Source organism: Sapajus apella, unplaced genomic scaffold (assembly GCF_009761245.1).
Source record: "Sapajus apella isolate SASKATOON/1434 unplaced genomic scaffold, GSC_monkey_1.0 scaffold120, whole genome shotgun sequence".
Lineage (NCBI taxonomy): Eukaryota > Metazoa > Chordata > Mammalia > Primates > Cebidae > Sapajus > Sapajus apella.
Window position 1 is genome coordinate 1,923,340 of NW_022437060.1, and position 25,781 is coordinate 1,949,120.

General features: G+C 38.4%; 1 protein-coding gene and 1 long non-coding RNA gene across 2 annotated transcripts in view; one reads left to right on the forward strand and one right to left on the reverse strand.

The window, feature by feature from the left end:
• Positions 1-25,781, reverse strand: part of CNTNAP5 (contactin associated protein family member 5) — an 851,907-nt gene that overhangs the window by 31,643 nt on the left and 794,483 nt on the right. The window lies entirely within an intron of this gene.
• LOC116538542 lies at positions 17,323-22,619 on the forward strand. The gene is made up of 2 exons (XR_004263674.1): positions 17,323-19,225; positions 20,651-22,619. It is a non-coding gene; the product is annotated as an uncharacterized LOC116538542 (long non-coding RNA).

The window sequence follows — 25,781 nt, forward strand, 5'->3', positions numbered from 1 at the left end:
AAGAAAAGAGAGAAGAATCAAATAGATGCAATAAAAAAACGATAAAGAGGATATCACCACTGATTCCACGGAAATACAAACCATCGTCAGAGATTACTACAAATAAATCTATGCACATAAACCAGTAAGCCTGGAAGAAATCCATAAATTCCTGAACACTTGCACCCTCCCAAGCCTAAACTAGGAAGAAGTCAAAACCCTGAATAGACCAATAACAAGGGCTGAAGTTGAGGCAGCAATTAATAGCCTATCACGCAACAAAAGCTCAGGTCCAGATGGGTTCACAGCTGAATTCTAGCAGACATACAAAGCGGAGCTGGTACCACTCCTTCTGAAACTCTTCCAAACAATACAAAAAGAGGGAATCCATCCCAAAACAATTTATGAGACCAACATCATCCGGATACCATAACCCAGCAGAAACTCAACAAGAAAAGAAAACTTCAGGCCAATATCCATGATGAACATAGATGCAAAAATCTTCAATAAAATAATGGCAAACCGATTGCAAAAGCACATCAGAAAACTTATCCAACACGATAAAGTAGACTTCATCCAGGGATGCAAGGATAGTTCAACATATTCAAGTCCATAAACGTAATTCAACACATAAACAGAACCAAAGACAAAAAACACATGATTATCTCAATAGATGCAGAGAAGGCCTTCGACAAAATTCAACAGCCCTTTATGCGAAAAACTCTCAAAAAACTAGGTATCGACAGAGTATATCTCAAAATAATAAAAGCTATTTATGACAAACCCACAGCCAATATCATACTGAATGGGAAAAAAATTAAAAGCATTCCTTGTAAAAAGTGCCACTAGACAAGGATGCCCTCTCTCACCACTCCTATTCAATATAGTATTGGAAGTTCTAGCCAGAGCAATCAAGCAAGAAAAAGAAATAAAGGGTATTCAATTTGGAAAGGAGGAAGTCAAACTGTCTCTATTTGCTGATGATATGATTGTATATTTAGAAAACCCCATTGTCTCAGCCCAAAAACTCCTGAAACTGATAAGCAACTTCAGCAAAGTCTCAGGATACAAAATCAATGTGCAAAAATCACAAGCATTCTTTACGCCAATAAGAGACTTCAAAAGAGCCAAATCAAGAATGAACTGCTATTCACAATTGCTACAAAGAGAATAAAATACCTAGGAATACGACTGACAAAGGATGTAAAGGACCTCTTCAAGGAGAACTACAAACCACTGTTCAACGAAGTAAGAGAGGACACAAAGAGATGGAGCAACATTCCATGCTCATGGTTAGGAAGAATCAGTATCATGAAAATGGCCATACTGCCCAAAGTAATTTTTAGTTTCAACCCTATCCCCATCAAGCTACCAATGACCTTCTTCATAGAACTGGAAAAAGCCACCTTATACTTCATATGGAATCAAAAGAGAGCTCTCATAGCCAATTCAATTCTAAGCAAAAAGAACAAAGTTGAAGGCATCACAATACCTGACTTCAGACTATCCTACAAGGCTACAATAATCAAAAAAGCATGGTATTGGTACCAAAACAGAGACATAGACCAATGGAAAAGAATCGAGGCCTTGGAGGCAACACCACACTTCTACAACCATCTGATCTTTGACAAACCTGACAGAAACAAGCAATGAGGAAAGGATTCCCTGTTTAATAAATGGTGTTGGGAAAACTGGCTAGCAGTGTGCAGAAAACAGAAACTAGACCCCTTTCTGACACCTTATACTAAATTTAACTCCAGTTGGATTGAAGACTTAAAGATGAGACTTAACACCATATAAACCCTAGAAGAAAACCTAGGCAAAACCATTCAGGACATAGGCATAGGCAAGGACTTCATGACTAAAACACAAAAAGCATTGGCAACAAAAGCCAAAACAGACAAATGGGATCTCAATAAACTCCAGAGCTTCTGCACAGCAAAAGAAACAATCATTAGAGTGAACTGGCAGCCAAGAGAACAGGAAAAAATTTTTGCAATCTACCCATCTTACGAAGGGTTAATACACAGAATATACAAAGAACTAAAACAGATTTAAAATAAAAAAAACAAACCCAATCAAAAGTGGGCAAACGATATGAACGGACACTTTTCAAAAGAAGAGATATATGAGGCCAACAAACATACGAAAAAATGCTCATCATCAGTGGTCATTAGAGAAAAGCAAATCAAAACCACATTAGATACCATCTCATGCCAGTTAGAATGAAAATCAGTGAAAAATCTGGAGACAACAGATGTTGGAGAGGATGTGGAGAAATAGGAACACTTTTCCATTGTTGGTGGGAGTTTAAATCAGTTAAACCACTGTGGAAGACAGTGTGATGATTCCTCAAGGACCTAGAAATAGAAATTTCATTTGACCCAGTAGTCCCATTACTGGGTATACATTCAAAGGATTATAAATGATTCTATTATAAAGACATATGCATACGTATGTTCATTGCAGCACTGTTTACAATAATGAAGACTTGGAACCAACCCAAATGCCCATCACTGGTAGAATCAACAGGGAAAATGTGGCACATATACACCATGGAATACTATGCAGCCATAAAAACAATGAGTTCGTGTCCTTTGTAGAGACGTGGATGAACCTGGAAACCATCATCCTCAGTAAACTGACACAAGAACAGAAAATCAAACACCACATATTCTCACTCATAAGTGGGTGTTGAACAATGAGAACACGTGGACACAGGGAGGGGAGTATCACACACTGAGGTCTGTTGTGGGGGGACTAGAAGAGGGACAGTAGAGGGTAGGGAGTTAGTGAGGGATAATATGGGGAGCAATGCCAGATAAAGGTGATGGGGATGGAGGCAGCAAACCACATTGCCATGTATGTTCCTATGCAACAATCTGTATGTTCTTCACATGTATCCCAGAACCTAAAGCACAATTATATATATATATGTTAAATAAATAAATAAATAAATAAGATAAAAGATTGCTCTACCCAGTTTCAGCTCTGCCTGCATAATATTTCTAACAAATGGTTCACTTAATGTGCACTAAATTCTGCTTTAAGGGCTCGATGACACTGGACCATCTTCATGTTTCTCTGCCCATTTTAAAGACAAGGAAATGGAAACAAAAGAGGTTAAATAAGCTTCCCAAAGTAGCAGCCAGCAAGTGGCAGAGGTGAGGTTTGTACCGAGCCCCTGTGAACCTAGTCCCAGCCTGCAGGATGGTACACTGGCTTCCTTTTGTAATTGTTGATGCTCCTGGGGAATGAATCGTTAAATTCTACTCTCTATACTTTTCTCATAATTTAGTAATCATTTTCCTCCTGAACTTATTAACCTTCTTCAGCAAAGTTCGCCCATCCCAGAGAGTCAAACGCCCTTCCTTTCTGATGAAACAAGTTGTTAGCTGACTGGCAACCTAAAGAGGTAATAATGTGTGATGATTGCTTACCATGCTCTTCTTCAAGACAACATATTTGTATTTTAAAAGTCTTCAATGCCTTCATGAAAAGAAAAAGCATTTTCCTAGGATTTCTGTATAAGAGACATTTTGGAATTAGCGTATTTAGCAGCCTGCTTCAAATCACACCACAAATTCAATTCAGTAAATACTAATTGAGGTCGAACTGAGCATAAAACATTGAGTATTTTGTCTGCATAAAGACTGCCTGCTAAGCTCTTCAATTAAGTATGCCACAATTACAGTATAGCACTCATCAGTAGGGCTTGGCCCAGTTCAGAGCTTCCTCCTTTAGGAGACTTCCCTCCAAGCTCAGTTTAAAGAGAACGATCCCTTCTCTGCATCCTACAGAATTCTTTATCTAGAGTTCTTGACTCAGAACTCATGTTATGCTTTCTTGTTTTGTCTCCTGAATTTTTTCCTTTGCTACGTGATGAGGTGGCTGCCAGTGTAATGGAGCTCAAACTGGTTTTCAGTGACCCAGATGTGAGCAAACACAAATCCACTGACTTTTCTGTAGGGCAAGGAACCCCTAAGGGATTGTCCCGCCCACAGAGTCCTCAGTTCTTGGAAATTTATATCATCGTCCTTCTAGTACAGCTGCTGATTTTGCTATAATGGTGGCATTTCCTTCCCAGTTTCACCATCTGATTCGAGAAAGCACAAAAACATAAACCACCCTCACAAGTTAAATTTACATTTGACTGTATATGCCAAAAAAAAAAAAAAAAACAGTGGCTCCAATAAAGTCAGAGTTCATTTTATTTGCGGTTAATGAGAAGTTTGATATTAGGCAGTCCAAAGTTGGTATCTTGCTTCTAGATCATCAGAGGCCTAGAAGTTTTTCTAGATTTATACTTCCCTCTCCATAGACTGTAGCCTTCGATAGCCTTCATGACTTTAGAAGTTCCTGGAACCCCTGTGTTCCAGGCAGAAGAAAGCAGGGAGGGTAAAGGGCAGGAGGACACATATTTGCTAAGTTGGGCCATTTGAAAAGCTGTAGTGATTTCTGCTTACAGCACATTGTCCAGGACAATGTCACCTGGCCATTCTGAACTCAGTGGAGGCTAGGAAATGTACTACTTCTAATTGGAAACATTAATCCTGCAAAAACAGAAACAACAAACCACAAACACCACTGCATTTAATTAAGAAAAAGAGAGTGAATATTGAATGTTGGATAGGCTGTTCACAGTCCCTGGCTCAACTCCTTTCTAACAAATAAACTTTCTTCTTTTCTACACCTGCCTTCAATTAAATATGTACACTGTTTCCCCCTTAGAACAGGTTTTGATCACCAAAGAATCAGACTTCTGGGGTTTAACATTCATATTGTGTCCTTGGACAGATCACATGATGTCTTTTGGGCTCAGTTTCCTTAGCTACCAAATGGGGATGAATACAGTGAATATAGTCCCTGCATCTAGTAGATCAAAAAGGACAATAATTGTCATCATGACCTCCACCAAGAGATGGGATTTATTTCCCTTCTTCTTGAGACTGAGATGATTTGTGACTGCTTTCTCCACTAGAACACATTGAAAATGATTCCCTGCCAGTTCTGAGACTAACTTTCAAGAGGGCTGGTATTTTCTGCCTAGTAGAGAGACTGGGTGGAGAGGACCTAAGACTAAATGGAGAAAGGAAGGCCATCTGAGCTCAGCCTTCCAGATATCCCCATTAAGGCACCCAGCATGTAAGCGAGTCCATTTAGATCCTCCAGACCATCCCAGCCACCAGCCAAATATCACCAAGTGACTATGACTCAATCAATGTCACAAGTGGCTGAAAAACTAGTAGACTCTGCTCAACTTTCTAACTCACAATCTCGTGAGATTTTACCATCTGGCACACGGTAAATATACAGCACTGTTTAGTTTGTATATTATCTTCTAAGAACTACCATGTCTGTCTGTGGAAGGAGACTCCTCACCCATGTAGGCCTCTATACACTTAACAGCTCATAAATAAGGCTGTTCTAATTAGTCTTTCCACTAACATTTTACTTTAATTCAGTTATTTTTATTACTCCTTCAACCTTCATGCACTAATGTATTGTCTGTCTAAGATTAAAAGCTCTATGAAATGGGGTTTATGCCTTATATGCCTTTTATTAAAGGCTACATTGCATAGTGGAATAAATATATTGTTGGCACCAAGCAAATCTGGCTTTGCATACCAGGTCAGCCCATTGACAAATGGATGGTGACTGTTACAGTTTACATTTGCTCTGAAGCAGATAACGAGTCAGGCATTAGAGGCAGGTAGTTTATTTGAGAAGTGAAGAAAGCACTAACAGGATGGTGGCAAAGATAAAGAGGGGAAGGAATCATTGGGAACCAACAAGCACTGGGCAATGAGAGTTTAATCTCACTAGGAAAACTCCAGGAGGCAATGGAGAACACAATCAGATTTATCCCTACTGATGGTGAGGGAGCTAGGATATTAATGCTCACATAATTGGCTGAAGATTATTCCCAGCAGGAAGCAAAACATGGGCATTTCTGGCTTGCCATATAGATGGGAAAACAAGATTCCATGACTAGAGAAAGATTTCAGCAACATTTCAGGTGTGGAGGTTGTAACCGAGCTGGCATTCAAGCGGTAAAGGCAGGGGCTAGGATAGAGCACCGACAGCGTGTACTAGAGAAAGCTTGGACAATGTACCAAACATTGATTTTCTCACCTCTCAAATCAGGATAAGAATAATAAATCTAAAGAGCTATTCTGCTGAAATCTATGTATATTATTTCTAATACTCCCCAAGTCCTACCTTTATAGAATTTACAGATATAAGTCAATAGAGTTGAAGAAATAGCTGGGGTGAATAAATGCCAGTGGACTAAAGCTCAGTAATTCTTCTAAAAAAAATGACAGTGTATGACTATCTTTGAAATATTTATTTCTAGCATCCTAGCACATATAACAGTGGCAATAATACTGCCTTGGTTTAAATCACTCAAATGCTTTAATAAAAACAAAAAAGTTACTGATCCAGAGGACAAACATTATGTGAAATAATAATAAAACCCCAAAGCACTTGCTACTATTTTTAACATAGCAATTATTGGCGTCAGCACTAACAGAAAAGAAATATATTTGCATTTCAGTTTAATCAATAAACACCAGCTATATCATAAAGGAGCACTTGAGTGAATGCCTACAAAAATACTTCACACTAAAATCAAAAGCATAACATTTAGAAAAGAGCTTGAAAAAGAGCTCTCTAGGAAAAGACGAGGAAAATGCTATATTTAAGAATCCTATCTCACTCTATATTCAATATATGGCACTGAGACAGCTGGTTATCCATATGTAGAAGAATATATGGGACCCCTACCTTTCATGATATACAAATATTAACTCAAGGTGGATTATATTAAAGGTAAGGCTGGGTGTGGTGGCTCACACCTGTAATTACGGCACTTTGGGAGGTTGGGGCGTGTGGATCACTTGAGGTCTGGAGTTTGAGACCAACATGGTGAAACTCTCTCTACTACGAATATAAAAATTAGCCAGGCATGATGGTGCATGCCTGTAGTCCCAGCTACTCAGGAGGTTGAGACAGGAGAATTGCTTGAACCTGGGAGGCAGAGGTTGCAGTGAGCTGAGATTGTGCCACTGCACTCCAGCCTGGGTGACAGAGTGAGATTTTATCACACAGACACACACACACAAATAATAATGTAAGACCTCAAACTATAAGAATCCTAGGAGAAAAGCTAGGAACACCATTTCATACATCAGACTTGAGAAATAATTTATGACTACGTCCCCAAAAGCAATTGTGACAAAAACAAAAATTGACAAATGTAACCTAATTAAACTAAAGAGCTTCTGCACAGAAAAAGAAACCATCAACAGGATAAACAGACAACCTACACAATGGGAGAAAATGTGTGCAAACTGTGCATCTGACAAAGGTCTAATATTTAGACTTTATACCAAACAAACAAATTGACAAGCTAAAAACAGCTAACCCTCTTTAAAAAGGAAAAAGAATATCATCAGACAATTCTCAGAAGAAGACATACAAGTGACAAACATATAAAAATGCTCAACATCATTAATTGTTAGAGAGATGCAAATCAAAACCACAATGAGATACTATCTCATAGGAATCATAAAAGCTACTTTTAAAAAGTTAAAAAAACTACAGATGTTGATGAGGCTTGAAGAAAAGGGGAAGCGTATTCACTGTTGACAGAAATCCAAATTAGTTCAGCCTCTCAATTAGGAAGTAGTTTAGAGATTCCCTAAAGAAATTAAAACAGAGCTACCATTCAACACAGCAACCCCATTACTAGGTATATCTACAAAAGAAAACAAATTGTTTAACCAAAAAGACACATGTACTCGTTCATTACAGCACTATTTACAATAGCAAAGATATGGAATCAACCTACATGCTCATCAATGGTGGATTGGAAAAGGAAAATGTGGTACATATACACTACTGAATACTATGCAGTCATAAAAAAAGCATGAAATCAAGTTCTTTACAGTAACATGAATACAGCTGGAAGTCATTATCTTAAATTGATTAACACAGGAACGGAAAACCAAACACTGCATGTTCCTATTTATAAGTGGAAGCTAAACATTAGGATGGACAAAAAGATGGAAACATTAGACACTAGGGAGTATTAAAAGGGGGAAACAGTTGAAAAACTTACTATTGAATACTATACTCAATACTAGGTAATGGGATCCATCATATCCCAAACGTGAGCATCATACAATATACCCAGGTAACAAACCTGCACATGTATCAACCAGAGTTGTTTTGGTGACTAAATAACTGTGTATGTATGTTCTGCATGCTTTTACACAAACTGCTTAGTGTACAGTGACTGATGAATATTTAGATGCCATATAGAGGCAGTTATTGTTGGGGAATCCGAAAACGAAAATGAAAGAAAGAATTCCTGTGAAATTCAGTCCAGAAAGAAAACTTGGCAGAAAAGAAACTTCATGCCTCCTATTCTCTCTGTATTACCAAATCTTAATTCCCGGCATGGGGAGACCCCGTGTGCAGACTGGTCTTGCATAGCCAGGCCCTGTAAAGGCAGGCAGTGGAGGTGGGATGAGACAGACAGGTGAGTGCAAGACCTGAAAACCCAGGATTGTTTTTTGTTTTGTTTTATCTAAAATGCACTGAGAAGTCATGAATGATTTGTTTAAAATAAGATTGATTTCTTTTTCTTTTAAAATAATTTTAACTTTTATAATATTTTAGATACAGATCCTCCAAAAAAAATTAGATGGGATGAAGTCCTGAGCAATTTTCAGGCATAGATCTTTCCAAAGAATACAAGGGAGAATGAGAAGTCCTGACTTGGGATCCTGAGTCCTGTCCATTACATAACTCAGCTCTTTGGATTTCCTTCTTCTCTCTTTTAAAGCCTTTGGCAAGGCCAACACTTTGAGTTCCCAGATTCCTTCAACCTGCCCCTCCTAAATTGTAACTAAGAGCTTACATAGCTTCAGTCACCACAGTACTATAAATTAGAAATTGTTATCAAAAAGGTTTCACGATTCACATAACAAACATACTTCAGAGCCTAGAACACAATGGAAGTTGGTGGCATAAGACTCTACATTCCCTATTTCTTTCACTATGCCAAGGAAAAGGAAAAAGATGAGGAGTATTCGGGATGACTGCACACAAAATAATGATATATTCAAATGAGAATGAGAGCTCATTAATAATCAAAGTGGCTGGGCATGTGTTAGCAGCCAGCCATCAATGAAAGGAGCACTTCCATGGGAAGCCCAGTATATGTGGTCAGTGTGTGCACAGGGGGTAAGGAACTGTGCCACCCAATTCAGTAAGCAGGGGGAATTTGGAATTCCACAGGATAAAAATATAAAATATCATAAAATACCCACACTTGTGTTTACATGTGATTATTAAATGCATGTCAATATTTTAACTGTAAATATCATCAAGCTCAACTTTTTTTTTTAAATCACCTACTAGAAGGTGGGTTTGCTTGCAGCCCAGAAATACATTAATTTTGGTCAGCAAATTGGATTTCAATTCTTTTACTCCCCTTTTAAAAAGTAGCATTAAATATGACTTTGGGGTCAGGTTTGGCATCAGAATTTTCAAAGCCAAAGTGTATAACATTTTCATTCATCACAAAATCATATAATGTTCAAAGCTAGAATAAATTTCAAAGATCATCTGGCAGTCTCTGACATTTCAAAGAGGATAGGATTGTAACCAAGAGACGGAAGGCAGCTGGTCACTGTCACAGGGGTTTAGGAGTGCAGAGACACTCCTGCCTCCAATCCTACTACTGGCCCCAAGTCTAGTTGCTAACAAAATCCTTGCACCATCTATTAGAGAAGAACCTTGGGATGTTACCCCGTGATTGTCCTTATACTCATTATCTTATATCTGAGAATTGATAGGGCAAAGTGTGGCAGCGTGGTTGTCTGCTCTGGGTTACACAAAGGTAGGATAATTTAAAAAACAAATGTAACCCGAATCATCTTCAAATATCTCTTTGTATTGACAAGGAGAATGGCGACAGTGTGGGGAGCACAGGTTGTAATATACAATTTCCTTGATTGATTCCACTGGGCTAGCCCTTGTGTGTTAATGGCTTTCCAAAGGCAATAATCCCCTCCCACAGATATGCCCAAGAGAATTAAAAACAGGTATTTAAATAAATACATATATACACATGTTCACAGCAGCCCGATTTACAATAGCCAAAATGTGGAAACAATTTAAATGTTCATCAAAGAGCAAATAGATTTTTTAAAAAAATACCCTGATATATGCATACAATATATTATTCAGCCATACAAAGGAATGTAGCACTGTTACACGCTGCAGTATTATAAATATAAAAACTATGCTAAGTGAAAGAAGTGAGATACAAAAGCTCACAAATTGTATGGTTCCATTTATAGGAAATATCTCAAATAGGTAAATCAATACAGACAGAAAGCAGCTTAGTGGTTTCCAGAAGCTAAGACAAGGGGTGGGGATGAGAAGTGACTGTTTAATAGGTACTGAGGTTTTTTTTTTGTTGTTGTTTGTTTGTTTTTTTGTGAGTGATGAAAATCTTTTGGAGCTAGATAGGAATAATGGTTGAAAAATACTGTGGATATACTAAATGCCTCTGAATGGTATACTTTAAAATAGTTAATTTTATGTTATGTGCATTTCACTTCAATAACAAATAAAGAGAAGGTAGTATAATGGTCAAAGGATGCGTCAAATTGAGTCGGCTATAGTCCCTGCTACTTATTCCAACAAATCCTCATCCAAGTACTGCTGTAGAGGTACTTTGTAAACATGAATGAAGTCCGTAATCAGTTGACTTTAAGTAAGGGAAACAATTCTAGATAACCTATGTGGTCTGATTCAATCAGTCACAAGGCCTTATGAGCAGAATGGCTTTTAAGACTTAAAGAAGAAGAATTCCACCTAGGGGCAGCAACTTCCACTCATGCCCGAGAGTTCCAGCTACACTTCCTGATGTCCTACCCAGCGGATTTCAGACATCACGCCTGGCCTCCATAACCACATGAACCAATTCTGTGCAATAAATCTCAATATATTATCTCCTACTAGTCGTGTTCCATTGGTTGAGCCCTGACCGATAAAAGTGGGTTCTACATTTCAAAGACTTGGCATCTATAAGCCTTTTGTTCTTCCTCAACCAACTTTATAGCAATTCTCTTGCAAGTAAAGCGATCTTAGAGAAAAATAAAATAGTTCCAAAAAGTGCCCTTTATACTCCTAAGTGCTGATACTGCTTGGAAAATGAATAAAGAAGTGCTATGAGACAGAGGTTATGAAAGATGGGTGAGGGTAATGTTGAGAGCTGAGGCAAGGATGCTCACCAAAAAATGAGACATAAAGGGACTTTTACCCAGTAGACACTGACATCCACCAGCTCTCATCTGCACCATGACTTTCAGAATCTCTTTCTCTCTAAGCAAGGGATTGAAAAGTCCTTTATAGGAAATGTGCCTATCCCAAGATAAGCGGGCTACAGATAAATACATCGGAGTTACCTAACTAAAGGCCCAGCCCTATTCTTCAGGATACCTCCAAGGCAGTGCATTCCAGACACTTCCTTATGAAACATGAGCACAGTCCAGGATCATCAGAAGCATGAAAAAAGTCTCTAGCAAGAATGACAGATCACATGACATAACAGAGAAAAAGGAAATTGGGAAACAAGATTATGCAGAAAAGAAGCAAAACACATGGACACACACACATGGACATGCATGTACAGATATGAATACATACATACTCACAGAAAGGAACATGCACATACAAATACAAACAAATGTGCACACATAGACATGTATGTACAGGTATTCCCATACACTCACACACACACACAGAGAAACATGAATATGCACATACATATGCATGCAAAACACCAACATAGGCATGCACATGGCCATACATGTGCATACACACAGACATGCATGCACAGATGTTTAAACACACATATACACACAGAGAAAATGCACATGCATGTACACACATGTGCAGACACATAGACATGCATGCATAGATATGTACATACACTTACACACAAAGCAGAACATGCATGCACACATGCATACCCAGGTGCACTGCATGGGCATGCACATACATGTATTCACAGACATGATACTGAAATAAACATATATGTACACATACATATGCATTTGCAAGCATGGAAATACATTTACACACACATTCACATGTGTGTATATACATAAATACACAGAAACATAGATACCAGGCATACATATATACAATACAGTTATGGCACACAGTTGCCCACATATGTTTATGCACATGAACATACATGCACACACGTGGATACATGATACATGCAAGCATGCACCCATACATATATACATGCATATGCAAACCCACACACATGAACATACATGCACATGAGCCCATATGTGTGCACAAACAAATGCAAACATACCCACATGTGTACACATACATACCTGTACAGGGATGTACATCACACGTGGACATACACATACATGTATACGAAAAAAGCCCATCAATATACTCAGGGTTATAAGAAAAGATAATTTAACCTAGAAACTACATATTAAACTCCAAAACCTTAGCTTGGTGTCTCTGTGTATGAATATTTCCCTCATGTTTTGGGAAGCACTCTGCCCACAAATATGACCAAAGCCCCTGTCTACCACCTCCAGCCAAAGTAACATCTGCAATTCCCAATATAAAGTAAGCTCTTGTTAGAATGTATGATACAGTCTGGGTGCAGTGGCTTATGTCTATAATCCCAGCACTTTGGGAGGCTGAGACAGATGGATTGCTTGAGCCCATGAGTTTGACACCAGTCTGGGCAACATGGCAAAATCCCATCTTTATACAAAATACAAAAATTAGCTGGGCATGGTGTTGTGCACTTGCAGTTTCAGCTACTTGAGAGGCTGAGGTGGAAGATTGCCTAATCCTGGGAGGCACAGGTTACAGTGAGCTGAAATCAAGGCACTGCACTCCAGTCTGGGCAACAGCGTGAGAATGTCTCAAAAAAAAAAAAAGAAGAAAAAAGAATGGATGATATATATTGATATGGTTTGGCTGTGTCCCCACACAAATCTCATATTAAATTGTAGTTCCTGTATTCCCCGTGTGTTGTAGGAGGGACCACGTGGACAGAGTTGAATCATGGGGGTGGTTTTTTCCATCCTGTTCTTGTGATAGTGAGTTAGTTCATATGAGATCAGATAGTTTTATAAGGGGCTTTTCCCCCTTTTGCACTGCATGCTTGCCTCCATGTAAGGCATACCTTCACCTTCCGCCGTGATTCTGAGGCCTCCACAGCCATGTGGAACTGTGAGTCTCCTGAACCTCTTTTCCTTTATAAATTACCCAATCTGAGATATGTCATGATTAGCAATGTGAGAACAGACATGCATATATGGAACTTCCTGTTCACAGACCTAAAGCAGCTGATGTGATCTGCATCTGAAACGTGTGTATTGGCAGGGCGTCTCTCTGATGAAGACACCATCTCTGCATAAGCTAGACAGAGCGTGTCACCCTTCATAAAGAAGGTTCTGGCCTTCCATCCAAAATCAGTGGGGAAATAGGATCTTGGTTACACACAATTTTACTTTTGATTTCTCCTTTCTCTAATCTTTTAATAATGCCCTTAGAATATAAGTTCCATGCTTTAAAGATCAATTGTTCTGTAATTACTGCTTGCACACAATTTTGGGTTTCCACCCAGAGCACTGAATATTTAAGGGCATAAACAATCCCACACTCCTCTTTTGTCATTTCAACATGCCTGGTGCTATGTGCTGTAGCCCAGCAGAGACTCAGCGAGTGCTGGTCAGTGGGCCGAGTGGTTCGTTCTCACTCCTTCCCAGCCTCAACTATTCAAACCACAGCATATCCTCAGAGATGTTGGCCCCTGAACTCAGCTGTGGTTGGGCAAAGCATGAAACTCAGTTGTCAATCTGGTATTCAAAGCCCTGAGTCCAGTTCCATTAAATTATTCCAAACTTCTGAACTGAGTGTGGCTTAGGTGATAGACTGTGCTGGCTTTCCTAAGATTGCTTTAGTTTCAGGACCTATAATCCCAGATCCCTGGGAATCCCTCAGTCTTGAGTAGACCAGAATGATTGGTCACACTAGTAGGGTCCCTAAAATCAGGAATAGGAGTGCAAGTGTTTCCCCGCTGAACTGAAAACAGGTCTAACACCTGTGATGCATTACTAATCAGAAGAAGTGTATTATAAAACACAGAAGCAAAGACAGAGCACAAAGGCCCGTGTTTCAAAATGAGAGTGATAAGAATATGGACGACAAAATGTCCCTGCCTTCAAGGGCCATGCTTTTTCCCAGGAAGCAGCTACATACATAGATAAGAAATAGGAGTCAGAGAATTGTAACAAATTCAAGGTGCGGAGAGATCTGTTCCATGCAGCTGTGAGCTACTGTGGACATCGCCACAGTGAAGGCCCCCAATTGGACTCTCCCCACAGCAATTCAATCCACTTTTCTTCCGCCTGTCCTTGATGATAGGGATTTCTCAAATCCAGAAGCAGCTGAGTAGGACTGGAGAGCTGGCTCGAAAAAGGAGAGTAAGGTATCAGCTTTATAATCCATTGTAACTTGTACCCCAAGTCAGTAAACACAGGCTCAGGCCAGACCAGAAGTATTTTATTTCCCTCTGCAATGACTGGAAAAAGCTGCTCTAATTTCCTTTCCTCTTGTCCTATCCATTCCTGCCCTGCGTGCCCTGCCACCCACCTACCTAGTGAATTACCCAAGCATCCCAGCTCTTACTTTACAAACCGCACCTGCACCTGCTCCCCAGTTCCAATGCTATTTCTTTCATATCCGAAGGAGAGGCATTAGCATAACCTCCACGTCAGCCTCTCCTTCCTCCAACCTGCTTGTTACTAACCAGGGAGGCTGATAACAGCAGCTCTGACCATGAGAACCCCCTTCCATGCCCTCCCTTCTCTGCACAATAGAGTCTGAACGCCTTTGCAGAGCACTGGATATCCTCTGTAATATTCTCCCAATGGACCTTTCTTGGTTCCCTTGCCTCCGTCTGCTGCACGTATGAAAACCTCCTCAGATGGTCTATTTACTGTTCCTAGCCCACTATCTTTGTCTTCCTACAGTCTTATCTGCTTCACACCATTCCTCTTTCCTGGAGTGTACTCCATCTATTGAAGTCAAACCTGTGCTTCTGGACTAAGGCCAAGGTGATCTTCCACACAACATCATTCTGGGTCATCTCACCTAGAAACAGCCTCTCCTTCTTACGAATATTAAGCATACTCTATCTGTAAAGCACTTATCAAAACTATTCAGAACAAAATTAAATAAATGTCTTATCCTCACAGATACAGGTTTTATCATTTTGGGAGCAAAGATCCATAGGCTATACTGCTTTAAAGTTTTCATATTTTCTCTTATCACATCGCCTTGAATATAATAGGTACCCAATAATGCATTCAATGAATTATCTACAAATAAGGTGAGGGAGCAATTTTCCTAATTCCAAATACTTATATAATGTTTATCATTTATAGGAGGCATGCCCTATGCAAGGCTTATAGTCTATGGAATTATTTGGGAAAAAAAGTAAGAAAATAAATGAGAAAGATAAGCCACATATTCAAGTCTTATATATGATTGATTAGAGCAGGCAGCAGCTGATTTTAAGGGAATTAGCTAAAACTAGAAATTTATTAGGTGGAATGATTTACTTATTTATTTTTTCCACTGGAAAGCAGGCCATGTGACTCTTATATCAAGGAAAATGTAGAGAACTTTAAAATATTTGCAACAAGACCTTAGCTCTGACACTGATTACTGGCAATAATAACTGTGGAAGTGTAAAGAAAAAAATCCACAGATTCACATCAAATCTCTCTTAGACATGGATGAACGACATACATAATCATTCCTAAGTGACAATGAGCTTTAAGTTATGTTGATGTTTTAAGACTCAATTTATTATTATTAAGGACATCCTGCAAAAATAAAATCTTGGTAGACTAAATGAGGAACCAGTGGCCACACAACCCTCCTTGAGCCTCAATTCCCTCTCCTTCTGCATGGGAAAGCATCTAGAATTCTAATCTGTGCTTGTTCCACTTGTTTCTTTCAGCTTCTAGCCAATACAGTGCTTCCAATCTCACCAAGCTTCAGATAGGTCCCTACAAGGCTGCTGCAGGGAGTTCATTAGTCTTAGCTCGCATCCTTTTTACTTCATTACCTTGTCAACATTGACATTTATAACATTGGCCCAGATTCCCCAGGCAAAGGGCAAACAAATCAATAGCAGTGCCATTGGCAAGGAAGAGGGATATCAGGCAAGGAAAATCAATAGGCAGCATGGTTGTATGATCTCATTAAAAATAGCTGCTGTTTTCAAATACCACTAGGTGCCAGACACTTCACGGGCATTATCTTGTATCTTCAAAACAAATCAGTAAAGCCAGTATTACTACTTCTACTTTACAGATGAGGAAACCAAGTCTCAGGGAGGTGATGTTAGTGGTGACAGAGCTAGGAAGAGATCTTTCTATGGTTTGAGCTCAGCACTGTCTGATTCCCAACCCATTCATTCCCCGTCTCACTGCCACACATCCTCATGAGGAAAATCACACTGTAAGAGGAAGCTGGAGATACTCGTCCAAGCCTTGAGGGCAGCTAGCTACATGACATTGGGCCCAGTCATGTGTGGTATGACAACCTTTCAGGTAACCACAGCTCTAATATTTATACATTTACATCTATGAGTGTTGTGCGTGTGCCTGTGTGTGTTTTCCTTCAACAAACATTGTGGAACACGTAATGTGTGTCTGCCAATACAGTAGCAGGAAAGATAAAACCATAAATGAGACTGGGGTCCTGTCTTTGGAACCTCATGGCTACCGCATGCTGAGATGGGGAGAGGGACAGAGGGGATATCCAGTCTTTGAGGATCAGACTAGATTTCATGATTTTAAGCTTGACTGACTCACAAAGTATCATATGGTTATAACCCATTAGGCAGCTCCACTCCTGAGATAGTAAATTTAAATAATTTCAGGTGGGTTTTGGCCTAGTCAACTCTTTTCAGACGATTTTAACAAAAGTAAATATCGTTGGCCAGGTGCGGTGGCTCATGCCTGTAATCCCAGCACTTTGGGAGGCCGAGGTGGGTGGATCACTGGAGGTCAGGAGTTTGACATTGCCTAGTCAATATGGTAAAACTCCATCTTTATTAAAAACACAAAAATTAGCCAGGCATGGTGGCATGAGCCTGTAGTCTCAGCTACTTGGGAGGTTGCGACAGGAGAATCACTTGAACTCAGGAGGCAGAGGTTGCAGTGAGCTGAGCTTGTACCTTGGCAACAGAGCAAGACTCCATCTCCAAAAAAAAAAAAAAAAAAGTAAATATTGTCCATGTCACTGCCTCCACTGTTTTCCAATCATCAATTAAAGTCAAGTTGACACCTTGCCTTATCCATTCATTCCCCTAGAGTGGGAGAGAAGAGTAAAATTTAAGCTTTGTTAGGTAAAGAATTGAATACATTTAGCTGAAAGACAATTAGAATCCAAATGGGAAAATGCTTTGTTGGATTAAGCAGCTTCTTAAGTTATTATTATTACTGGTGTTACAAATCTTACTGAGCTTGTATTAAATGTCAGGCATCATGCCAGTCACGTCATCTGCATTACCAAGAGACTTCCCTTTTATCATTGTTATAATAACATATACATGTATTCTAATTGAGAAAACTGAAGTTTAGAGAATTTAGTAATTTGTCCAGGTCACAGTAGTAAATAGTGAAGTCATGCTTTGAACCCAGAGCTGATTCCAAAGCCTAACTTATAAGAAAAATGCCATTCTTTCTCCATAATTAAAGCCTCCCTCATTCTACTTCTGCTTTTAAGCCCACCAACTCTGAAAAATACAACCTTTTGACACAGAGCTCCTCAGCGGAAAAAGGAGCAATGCATTGTGTGAAATACTTCATGCTACTCTTTAAAAACCAAAATATGGCAGGATTTGTTAGAAGTCCGGAATAAAGACACTTACTGGTTACGTGATATTGGGAAAGTCACTGAACCTCTGTGACTCAATTTTTCTCATCTATAAAAATAGAAATAATAATGGCATTTATCTCCCTGGGTAATGACCACGGGAAAAATGAATTAATATAAGGAAAGAGTTTAGACTTAGCATACAGAAAGATATTATCCAATAATAATACTAACAGGAACTACTACTTTTTATGATTCTATTAGGATTAGTATGTTATAAACATTATACCATTTTTAGTATTATTTGGTTACAGTGAAGAAAACCTAGCATTTAGCATAGCCTACATGGGATACTTCAAAACCGTGAAAAACTTTAATACTACCAACAGATCCCACTCAAATAACTTTCCTTTGAAAGAATTTTTAAGGTACGCAGGATCTTTAGAACAAGCACGGTTTTTGTTGTGGTGGGTTTTTTGCTTGTTTGTTTTCTTTCACACGTTGTGTGGCCATAGTAATGCTCAATAGTTTTTTGCTTGAGAAGAACTAATTTGAAGTTTCTATCAATAAGAGTCACAGCATGTGACTTCTGGGCCACCACACAAAACATCCTTTGCTATCACGGTCAGGCAAAGATATGGAATGTGTGGTGTTTCTTTGAAGGCCACCCCTTTTAGGAGGAGATTACTAACAGCTCCTCCCAGCCAAAGACAGTCTGCATTTGAAAACAACTTATCATTGACATATATATATTTTTTGCTTCGTTTATCTTTTTACACACTAGTATAGACAGAACAGACAAGTGATGATACAAAATGAGTAACTCAAGGGCATTCTGTTTAAAGAGTGGTTTCATTCTTAGGAAAAATGAACAACTTTTACAGAACAGAGCAGAGCATGGAGCAGGCTGGCAGAGTTATCACGAAGGGATTCATTTAACACACAGAAATAAAATTGCATCTTAAATCAGTAGATAACACACATTCCTGCGGCAGGAGGAGAAACTAAATCATCTATTAAATTTTTCCATGGGGAAAAAATGTAGCTTGTTATTGTAAAAGTCAAAAATAACAAAAATCCCATATAACCCAGTTGCAATTCAATGCTGGTTATCTACAAAGTAGAAAATAGAAGACGTCCATGTTTGGGAAGTTGGGATGATTATTGAAACCTGATATTTCAAGATACTCTAAAACACACCATTTATTTCATGATGCAGAAGGTCAGATTAGATTAATGAATCTAAAATAATTTATTACCCAAAGAGACAGTATCATTAAAAGTTATCTGATCTGGTTATTTGATACTAGTACCAAAACAGAGACATAGACTAATGGAACAGAACAGAGGCCTCGGAGGCAACACAACATATCTACAACCATCCGATCTTTGACAAACCTGGCAAAAACAAGAAACGGGAGAGGATTCCCTGTTTAATAAATGGTGTTGGGAAAACTGGCTAGCAGTGTGCAGGAAGCAGAAACTGGACCCCTTCCTGACACCTTACACTAAAATTAACTCCAGGTGGATTAAAAGACTTAAACATAAGACCTAACACCATAAAAACCCTAGAAGAAAATCTAGGCAAAACCATTCAGGACATAGGTGTAGGCAAGGACTTCATGACTAAAACACCAAAAGCAATGGCAACAAAAGCCAAAATTGACAAATGGGACCCAATCAAACTCCACAGCTTCTGCACAGCAAAAGAAACAATCATTAGAGTGATCAGCAACCAACAGAATAGGAAAAAATTTTTGCAGCCTACCCATCTGACAAAGGGCTGGTATCCAGAATTTACAAAGAACTAAAACAGATTTACAAGAAAAAAACAAGGCCATTCAAAAGTGGGAAAAGGATATGAATAGACACTTTACAAAAGAAGACATGCATGAGGCCAACAAACATATGAAAAAATGCTCATCATCACTGGTCGTTAGAGAAATGCAAATCAAAACTACATTGAGATAACATCTCGTGACAGTTAGAACGGCAGTCATTAAAATATCTTGAGACAACAGATGCTGGAGAGGATGTGGAGAAATAGGAACACTTTTACACTGTTGGTGGGAGTGTAAATTAGTTCAACCATTTTGGAAGACAGTGTGGCGATTCCTCAAGGACCTAGAAATAGAAATTCCATTTGACCCAACAATCCCATTACTGGGTATATATCCAAAGGATTATAAATCGTTCTACTATAAGGACACATGCACACAACTGTTCATTGCACTGTTTACAATAGCAAAGACCTGGAACCAACCCAAATGCCCATCGATGATAGACTGGACAGGGAAAATATGGCACGTATACACCATGGAATATTATGCAGCTATCAAAAACAATGAGTTTCTGTCCTTTATAGGGACATGGATGAACCTGGAAACCATCATTCTCAGCAAACTGACACAAGAACAGGAAATCAAACACCACATGTTCTCCGTCATAGGTGGGTGTTGAACAATGAGAACACATAGACACAGGGAGTGGTGCATCACACACTGGGGTCAGTTGGGGGGAAATAGGGGAGGGACGGTGGGGGGTGGGGAGTTGGAGAGAGATAGCATGGGGAGAAATGCCAGATGTAGGTGATGGGGAGGAAGGCAGCAAATCACGCTGCCATGTGTGTACCTATGCAAGAATCTTGCATGTTCTTCACATATACCCCAAAACCTAAAATGCAATAAAAAATACTTAAAAAAAAAAGGTTATCTGGACACAACATAAGACAATTACACACAATGTTAGAATTTAAGTCTGGAAGAAGCTGTGGTTTGTAGATTTGGTATCATTGAAGAACAATGTAAGACCATAAACAAAATGAAAGAGAATTTGAGAAGCCTATGCACTTAAAATGAAATAATTTTTTAGAGGAGTCACTTTGGAAGCTATAAACTTGTTCTAAAGAAGATAACATGCATTTGTGTATTATAAGAGCATACCTCAACTATTACTTTTCCTACTGCAACATATTTATAGTGCTTATACATACTGGCACAATCCTTTCCCTAAATCGGCCATAATTCCTAGCCCCTGGCTATAACTACACCTTCTTCCCTCCTCTTAAAAGAGGGAGAGCAAAATGCAAAGGAGAAAAAGAGGTGGCATTACAAGATCATTGTTTATTTTTCTCGTTCTCTGGTAAGAACTGCTCAACTTGCTTCTGAGAAGTAGCTTTACCTGTTCTGAACCTATGCGATTAACATTGAACTAACCCCTTCATGCTCCTCACAGCCATAGCTGGGTGAATAATTTGGCCATGGCCATGTAGTAGATCCTAATCACCTGAAGACTGCCATGGCCTGGGATTGATCCTTGAAAACTCAATCCCAGGACTTAAGGAAAGTTTTCTGGAACTTTTAAAAATGGAAGGTTTTCTTTCCACGTGGGATGTTGAACTGCTACTTTTTAACTCTGGAGTGGATGATGTCACCTTCGTTACCACTGAAATCTTGACTGCAAATGAAGTCCCTTCAAGAGGTAAGCAGACAAATATGGAGTAAGAAATTAGACAGACTGGAAAAGTCTGAATCATAATATTTGAGATTCTGAAGCCAGCTGTGCCTGAACAGATCTTACACCTTGAAACTTCTATTTTCACCAACTATTATTTTCTTCTGTTGTCATTGTTTAAGCTGGTATGAGTTTGATGTATCCTTGAACAGTGCTAATCGATAATGAGTCACACTGGATTCTGCAGGACTCACCGTGTTTCAGAATTGCTCTTCTGGAGCACAGTTGAGCACCTTTTGGGAAGTCACACTTACAGTCACCTCGACAGACACATTAACAAAAAAGAAAAAAGAAAAAAAAAAAAAAAGCCCTAACAGTTCTCTTTTATGTTTCTACAACCTTGAAAATAAAAAAAAAGCAATCATTTGAGGATATGCTACATACCAAGTATTTTGCATATAATGTGTCATGAAACCTTTACACAGCTTTGTGAATTAATTAAATGAATTAAGTATTACTATCCTTATGCTACCGATAGGGAACTGCAAACAGGTTAGATAAATTCGCCAAGGTTACACAGTGGTTAACTACACGAGAGATACAAACATGGGTCAATTTGTCTCCAAAAAGCTGAGCATCTTCCACTCTAAAATTTTGCTTCCTAGTTTAGCATTGACTGCCAGATTTGAATCATAAGAAGGACCTGTGTCCAAAACCAAAAAGGAATTAGAGTACAGTCTTCCAAAGTGAGCATTTTGAAGTACACACCTTTTATTTATATGCATAAATTCTTCTGTGCTTTCTGTAAATGGCAGCCGTAACTCACCCTCTGCAAGATGCTTATAAAGTGATTTTACGTGAAATCATTCAGGGTATTCATTCAATGATACTGTAATGTTGCAGAAGACACAGTAGGCTCAAAGTTTAAACCTGAGGGATTGGAGAGAATTAACCCTGTTTTATAGATGCAATCAGAATTCATTTTAACAGGTCAAAAGCATGTGTGAATGCTCATAGATAGCTCTGCAATTTACAATTAGCTGTAAGTTTTATGAACCTTGAGAACAAATTCTTTCAATTTCTGTATTTTTTGTAAGAGGCAAGTAAATACTTAAAGCTAGGTGGGCAAACGGCCATTGGAGCAGAAGAATAATGCATCTGGCAGGTGTGAGCTTTGGCCTATTAAACTGTCCAGCTGCATTAAAAAGAAAAAAAAAAAAAACTAATGCTATCAGCATGCCATGAGTGCGAATTCCATTTTAATATCTCTTCCGAATTTGGTAGCAACAGTTTAAAGGCAGTAGTATAATTATTTTCCACCAAAACTTTAACCTGTTTCCATATTTTAAAAGGTACCTACTTCTTAATTCTGCAGACTGGTAAGAAGTCTTCTCTCATTAAAATAATACTAATTCTTAATTTCAACAAACAACAGTAGTTTTGGCTTTGAATTCAAATTTTGATATATGTTGGAAGAGTAAAGAAGGAGACATCAGGACCAGGAAAAAGTAAATTAAAAGCAAAAAAGGCAGAGTTTTCTTTAGAAGTTTCAAGGTTTTTCAATTCGTAAGTCTCTATGGCTGTCTATGCTCTTATGATATGGCCAAGTTAGACAGAGGCTTAGAAATAGCAGCGATAAAGCACACGGTGTTTGAATCTGAGGCATACACATCTATACTTTCAAATAAAATAAGTAATTTTCCAGAAACATTGTCTCTTCCAAATGGGTTACTTCCCTCAATATGTGCTTTTTATCTCTTTAACGTTATTTATCTTAAATTCACTGATGCAATAGGCCACAACCACGTAATCTCTCTTGAACGTTAAGAAATGACAGTAAACCAAAGAACTAACTGCAATATCCCATGATTTAACAGATTTGAGCATCAACATTCTGAGAGAACCAACAGTGAAGTTTTAATGTAGACAATTATATCTGCTATTTTTCATGGGCCAGTATCTACATCATGCAAACCTTCAGGAAACAAACAAACAAAACTGATTTATTCATCATGGGTGGTATAGAGGATATACTAAACCACTGTCCTCTTTAATAAGGAATTTGTCCTTTTTGTACAAAAGGAAAATGAACAAACTTGCTTTTGCTTTGCAATGAAATGATATTAGTGGTACTGAAGAAAACTGACGATTTACTACATATATTTTTCTTTTCATATCTACCATGAAAAATGCTTCCTAGTCTTTGATTTACAGTTAAAAATGTCATACAAAGTAATCTTTTTTAAAATTGTGAAGTTCAGTTGCATAAATTCCATGTATCCATTTTAATACCATCTCTTCCTGTTTCCTCTATCCCTACTCTACTCTCTTTCTGATGAATGGGATTTGGTTTCCTTGTTCCAAAGGTCCCCCAGGATTAGTGTCGATTCTTAATAATAAGCCTGGATGTTCATATTGTCTCCCTTTACCTTCTGCTACGACCTTTCATAGGCCATAGTGTTGAAGTTCAGTGTTGGTCCAAATCCTCCCATCTGTTCAACAGCAGTTCAAATGGGAAGAAAGCCCAGTAGGCAGATGTCTCCCATCCTTAGAACAATGAAGATATTTTATTGGCTATTTGATATGGTTTGTATCTGTGTCCTCACTCAAATCTCACGTTGAATTGCAATCTTTAATGTCGTAGGTAGGACCTGGTGGTTAGTGATTGGCTCATGATGGAAGATTTCTTGTGAATGGTTTAGTACCATCCTCTTGCTGATGTCTTTGCCATAATGAGTGAGTTGGTGAGATAAAATTGTTTAAAAGTGTGTGGCATCTTCCCCCTCTGTCTTCATCCTGCTCTGATCATGTGACATACCTGCTCCTCCTTCGCCTTCTGCCATGACTGTAAGATTCCTGAGGCTTCCCAGAAGGTGAGCAGATGCCAGCATCATGCTTCTTGTACAGCTTGTAGAATCGTAAGTGAATTAAACCTCTTTTCTTTATAAATGACCCAATCTCAAGTATTTATGGCAATGCAAAAATGGACTGATACAGTATTATTCCTCAATCTTAATATAGTTCTTTTTTACCTGATAATTACAAAGCACCAGAAATAAAATAACAAGTCATCTGAAGGACCTTGCTTTAACACTTTGATTCCCCAGTATTATTGTTGGCTTAGCTAAAAGTTTCAAGGGTCATATGAATGCTACACATGGTGGTAAGATTTAACAAAGATTTTTTTTTTCTTTTTTTAACAAGAGGATGTTATTGGAGCTTCCATTACACAAAGCAGGTGCCATGAAAAAGGTCTTGGCTTTGTAGTCAGTAAGCCCAAATTTTCCCTCTTTCCAAGGGTGTTATAATTTGGTTAATGATTTAATAGTATCAACATTTCTGCTAAGACTCTAACCAGAAGACTGATCTCATTCAGGTATGGAGCTCAAATTTATGTCTCTTCTCTGTTCAGTAAAAAGGTGAGAAATTAAAATTTTCCTAAATTGGTAGTACCTCCTTGCACCTGGTGAAGTAAAAACAAAATACCTTATTTTGAGGAAAGTGCTTTGATTTTTAATCTTTAGAGTTGTCGCAAATTAATTACAATCAATATGAACACACACATGTGCACACACACACACACAGCATAAAGAAACAAGCTACTGCAGGAAAACCTTAGAAAACAGCAAGTAACAGACTGGGACCCTTACAGACTTCAGATGTTGGCATTGTCACAGACAAAATGTTCAATAACTATTAACGAAGTGCCTGAAGGCATAAAAAGGTGGAAACAAAGAAGAGAACAGAGACAACAGATTATCTTTATTAATAGGCATGCTTTCAAAATAACAAAATATTATTTTTAGAAATGAAATATAAAATCAATAAGAAACGATTCATTGAATATGATTAGACACAAAGAGAGGACCAGCGAATGTGACGATAAAGCCAAATTAATTGCCCAGAATGCAACATGTTATATCAAAGAGTACAAATTATAAAAAGAGGATAAGAAATAGGATTATGGAATTAGCAAGCCTAAATTCATATAATTCAAATCTAAAAGATTTTAAGTAGATAGAATAGGAGGAAGTAAGAGTTGATACATTGAGAGTTTTTAAGAACTGATAACAGACACATATGAATGATAAATATGAATTGGATATATAGATACATATGAACTAATGAACAGGAAACATAAAAATATCAAGTAAGATAATTTTTAAAGAAATCCACAAGCAGACACCTGATGACAAAACTGCAAAACACCAAAGAAAAAGAGATGACTTTAAATCAACTTGTAGGTGGTAGGCATGGGAGTGGTCAGAGCACCTTTAAAAGCAAGACAGATGGACAGCTGACTTCTCAGGAGCAAGCAGGGAAGCCAGAAAACAAGAGGACACTGATGTGCCAGTGAGGCTTTGAAACTGGTTCTTCAGGAGGAA